We start from the raw sequence: 5,737 nt of genomic DNA, 5'->3' as shown, positions 1-5,737 counted from the left end.
TGCCCCTATGCACAAGAATATAACTACTATAATATTGCCCCTATGCACAAGAATATAACTACTATAATACTGCCCCATGTACAAGAATATAGCTACTATAATACTGCCCCATGTACAAGAATATAGCTACCATAATACTGCCCCATGTACAAGAATATAGCTACTATAATACTGCCCCATGTACTAGAATATAGCTACTATAATACTGCCCCATGTACAAGAATAGCTACTATAATACTGCCACCATGTACAAGAATATAACTACTATAATATTGCCCCTATGCACAAGAATATAACTACTATAATACTGCCCCCTATGTACAAGAATATAAGTACTATAATATTGCCCCTATGCACAAGAATATAACTACTATAATATTGCCCCTATGCACAAGAATATAACTACTATAATACTGCCCCCTATGTACAAGAATATAAATACTTTAATACTGCCCCCTATGTACAAGAATATAAGTACTATAATATTGCCCCTATGCACAAGAATATAACTACTATAATATTGCCCCTATGCACAAGAATATAACTACTATAATACTGCCCCATGTACAAGAATATAGCTACTATAATACTGCCCCATGTACAAGAATATAGCTACCATAATACTGCCCCATGTACAAGAATATAGCTACTATAATACTGCCCCATGTACAAGAATATAGCTACTATAATACTGCCCCATGTACAAGAATATAGCTACTATAATACTGCCCCATGTACTAGAATATAACTACTATAATACTGCCCCTATGTACAAGAATATTCCATAACTTTACATTCCATAATTCCATAACACAAAAATCCAATACACAAACATAAATCAAAGATTTAAGTGCTATCTATGCCTTTTGCTATCTGACTCGGTTACAGCCGGGATCGCAGACGGGAACGCTACTGTGACTCTGTGCTAGCTTTATTCAGACCGCTAGTTTCACAAACGGGAACGCTACTGTGACGCGGTTCGAGCGCCTCGTTGATAACGAGACCGCTAGCGGGATCGCTATTGCGACGTTGTTCAGAACGTGATGTGATGACGTTGCTCACGTCGCCTTTGAAGTCTGTTGGGCGGCGTACATGTTCTGTTAATGTTCAGAGGCGGGAACATGGCGGCTAGGAGTCGCAGTTCTCCATGGGGGCCTGTGGAGGTCCGTTATTTAGTAAAAATGATGGTCAAAAAAGACTATTTCTGCGAGGCACAGCATGACCATCCCATGCTTCATAAGCAGGCTGTGCTGAGGCTGATTAGTAGAGGCCTGGCCCGTCGATTTGGGGTGGAGCGATCCACAACCCAAATTAGGAAGAAACTGGCAGACCTGCGGTATAAGTCCAGTGAACTCCTCGCCAGCATCCGAGCAGACATCGAGAGGCGTCATGGTGAGTGCTGTTTAGCGGCTTTGGTCCTGTTCGGCTTTGTTTACCCATGAACAACCCATGGCTTTATGGTTCATGGATCATGGATATTTACCTGCTTTCTTCAGCTCTGCTGCTTCCCGCTCCTGACCACTGCTCATTCATTGATTATTCACCGCACTCAGGACCTGGAAGCCGGAGCGGCGCGATGACAGCACCGGGCACAGCACCGTTGAGGGCATCAACGCAGGGACAGGTGAGTATTCTGCAAGCACAGTGGCCTCCAGGAGGTCATCAGAGTTTCCAATGAACTTTGATGACCATCCTGCGACACCCACGCTACAGCTTCATGGGTTCATCAGAGTTCATTGGGAACTGTGACGAGTCCCCGAGATGCTCCGGCTTCCAGGTTCTCAACATACACACACACCTGTATACTCACCCAGCGATGCGGTCCCCATCACTGTCCCTGCTTCCAGCTGCTCACTGCAGTGAATATTCAGTGAGTATAATTACCATCGATAAGGAGCGGGAGGCAGCAGAGCCAGAGACAGCAGCGCTGGAGAGAGGTAAATATAGAAAATCTTTTTATTAAAAAGACCCGTGTTTTCTCTGGTATTTGTCACACTGATGTCACACAGATCACATCAGTGTGCGATCCGTGTGACACCTGTGCTGCCAGTGAAAAAAAGGATAGGTGTGCGTGCAGGGCCACGAGGGGTCACACAGTCCGTAACTTACTGTTTGTGTATGAAGGATAGTATATATGTTATATACAGTATTGGGTAAAACCTCCTTCCTTACGCAATGTGCCCGGGAGGCAGGTAAGGAGAGCTTCCTCGTTCCTGTGGCGTCACACGCAGCGATGTGTGCTGCCGCAGGAACGAGGAACAACTTCGTTACTGCTGCATTCACGATTTTTGAGAATGGACACCCATGTCGCCGATTAGCGTTTTTGCCCGTTTTTTCAACGATGCAAAACCGCTCATCGGAGTCACACGCAACGGCATCGCTAATGCGGCCGTTTGTGCGTCAAGATTTCCGTGAAGCCATCGACTTATATTTGCGATGTCGTGGTGTGTCAATCCCCCTTTAATGGTGTTGGACGCAGCTTACAGCAAGAAAAAGTGCTGTGAGGTTCCCGCAGAAAACATATGGGAACATTGACTGAAAAATCTGAAAAGTTCTGTCTGGTGGAAAAATGAAAGGTATTGAAAAAAATCAGTAAAACAAAAATAATCGAACACATGGGTGCTGAACGAGTTATCGAGGACCTGTCACCCACTCCCCACGCATGCATAAGTGCAGCAATGAATGCAGCATACATACTTTCATAACATGGACATTAACTGTGATATTCTTCCCCGACACTGGTGACCCAGCGATTACAATTGGAAAAACATGGCACAAAATGCCAATGACCAATCATTAAAATAAAAAAAAAAATCTTAATTTATATAAAATTTACAAAGAATAATAATACAATTGTGTAAAATATGAGGTAGTTTGGCGAGGACCCAAAGGAGGGGATTTATTTCTGAAACATATGCACTAGAAATATACACACACATATGGCTTCTAAACTTGCTCACTCAGATATGCAACGAGATAAGAAGGATAGTCAGATGACTGGCCAATGCTCCAAACGCGATTAGAACAAGGTTGTTTGGAAAGCACAGTGTAGTTCAAATGCAATATATTGCAAAGAAAATAATCACATTATACCGAGATATCTAGTGTGCATATCAGAGGGACAAGGTGGCGAAAATGAGCTAATTATCCTTTGTAAAAGGTATGGTATGCAAACTTGATCATAGGTAACTTTCAGATAACTAAAAACTTCAATGCTCCTGGGGTAATGGGATTATTTACTCTTTGCATATATTAGGATTTGATCAACACTGTGCCAGTCTTTACAAAAACCATTTCGCAATAAACCATGCTGTGTAATCGCGTTTGGAGTATTGTCCATTGACCTGATTATCAGTGTTATCTCAGTGCATATCTAAAGAAAATAATTACATTATACCTAGATATCTAGTGTGCATATCAGAGGGTCAAGGTGGCGAAAAAGAGCTAATTATCTAACTTGATCATAGGTAAATTTCAGATACCTCAAAACTTCAATGCTCCTGGGGTATAATGGGTTTATTTTATCTTTGCATTTGAATCTCTGATTATCATTGTTATCTCGGTGCATATCAGAGTGACATTAGAAGCCTTGAGTACAAGCCATATGTTATACTATTTACAGAACAGAATAAAATAGAAGAATTTAAGTGATTGATTTTTGTGCCTTGTTTTTCCAATGAATGCAGCATGTTTGCTGCTTTGAGGCAAGTGGTCCCCATGTGTCTGGTGCCCCTAGAAAAAGGTTTGTCAAACATACGTAAAAAAGCAGGCTATACACGGGCTTTACATGCTACAATATATCTACCGATGTGTCGGCGGGGTCACGTTGTAAGTGATGCACATCCGGCATCGTTAGAGATATTGTAGTCTGTAAAACCTACATGCGATTACGATTAAACGAATAACCGGTCATCGCATACACGTCGTTCAATTACTAAAAATTGAACGTCTGGTTGCTCAATGTTCCCGAGACAGCACACATCGCAGTGTGTGACACCCCGGGAATGATGAACTGCAACTTACTTGCGTTCCGCTTCTTACGTATGGATGGTCGTATAGAAGGGTAAGTACTTGTGACAGGAACAAAGCATAGGTGCGACACGGTCAACAAATTTCAGTTGTTGCACATAAGATGGGGGCGTGTCACATCACATACGATATCGTATGCAGAATTGTATGGTGTAAAGTAGGCGTAAGCCATGGTGGCCTGGAGTTATGCGCTCAATAAAAGATTTCTCCTATACCTAGGACCACCTCCAGCTGCACAGGCAGCTCCACCATCTCCACCCTCTCCGGCTGTGGATCCACCATCTCCGCCAGCTCCAGCATCTCCTGCTGCGGAGCCATCATCCCCGCCGGCTCCAACATCTCCTGCTTCCGATCCACCACCTCCGCCTGCTGGGACACCCTCTCCTTCTCCAACCCCATCACCTGCTGCAACCCCATCACCTGCTGCAACCCCATCTCTTCCTTCAACCCCATCACCACCTTCTACCCAGTCTCCCCATACTTCTTCTAACGATGCCTTCTCCCCCGCATCAGTTGGTGAGTTTTGTGCAGGCTACCCTTCCTGTAATTTATGCACATATCATGGTGTCCCTACAAGTTGTAAAGGATACATGGATGTTTAAATGATGGTGGGCTGTCGTGTACTAATATTTGATTTGTGTTCCCTAGCCACAGGATCTGGTTGGGCCATCAGCGCCTCAGAAGAAGAAGAAGGTGATGAACCCCAGAACCGTAAGTGGTCAACCAAAAACATATACCTGACAGTTCGATGTTGGAACAAGGATGGTTAACTTTTCCCATTCCCTCCACAGAAATCCCCACACTACAGGACGTGTTGGATTCTCAACGCCATTTGTCAGAAGCCGTCCGGCGTCATGGGGAGCTGCTGGAACAGTTTTTGGCAGCCCAACAGCAGGGCCACTGAATGTTTGTGATTTAAATGTTTTTTTTGTTTTGTATGTCACATAAATCTTTCTAGTTTATTTTCGCTGTTGCTTACATTTTTGGACAAAACTTTCAAACAGGGTTTGGGAACCTATTTACTGCCGGGGACCATTTGGAATTTTCTACCAACCAACGGGGGCCACACCAAATTATCAACTTGAACACGACCAGGCTATATTTGTTAAAATAATTAATAAAATCAGCCCCAGAGTGGTGGCTGGAGAGACTGTGATGTTCGGTGAGATTGATCATTTTGATTCTCACCACTACATTTCCATGTATGTCTTGGTCTGGAGAGGCTGGGGGCATACACAACACAGGAGAAGCTAGGGCATATACATCACAGGAAACACTGAGGCATATACATCCCAGGAGAGGCTGCGTCATATACATCCCTTAAGAGTATGGGGCATATACATCACCCTGAGCAGTAGTTGGCAGCACAAAGAGCACTGTGCCGCCCTGGCAAAACCTGGGTGTTACAGAGGTCTGCATACATGTTATTGATGCTGATTTAACCCTCCCTTGGGGAGGTTCCCACACACAAACACACACCAGCCAATCAGACCCCACTCACCCCCTCCCCACGAAAACAGGAGGACATCAAGACTGTAGAGTGGCAACAATGTTTTTTTTTTTTTTTTCAATGATCTTGACTGTCCAGGGGAGGGTGTGTGTGTGTGTGTGTGATGTTACCTCTGAGACCACCTGGCTAGTCCAGGGCGTCACATAAGCAGCCCCTGTGTGGGGCTGGGGTGAGTGGTACTCACGGCCTCAGGAATGG

The 5,737-nt window shown here is 44.2% G+C and overlaps 1 long non-coding RNA gene across 1 annotated transcript; it reads left to right on the top strand.

Moving 5' to 3' along the window:
• The first annotated feature begins 4,211 nt into the window (after window positions 1–4,211).
• On the top strand, window positions 4,212–4,991 carry LOC142293503 (uncharacterized). Its single transcript, XR_012751290.1, has 3 exons — window positions 4,212–4,545; window positions 4,678–4,740; window positions 4,821–4,991. It is a non-coding gene; the product is annotated as an uncharacterized LOC142293503 (long non-coding RNA).
• The last annotated feature ends 746 nt before the right edge of the window (window positions 4,992–5,737 follow it).

Source organism: Anomaloglossus baeobatrachus, chromosome 1 (assembly GCF_048569485.1).
Source record: "Anomaloglossus baeobatrachus isolate aAnoBae1 chromosome 1, aAnoBae1.hap1, whole genome shotgun sequence".
NCBI classification, from domain to species: domain Eukaryota; kingdom Metazoa; phylum Chordata; class Amphibia; order Anura; family Aromobatidae; genus Anomaloglossus; species Anomaloglossus baeobatrachus.
The sequence above is the reverse complement of the archived record's forward strand: the minus strand, read 5'-3'. Positions and strand labels throughout refer to the sequence as shown.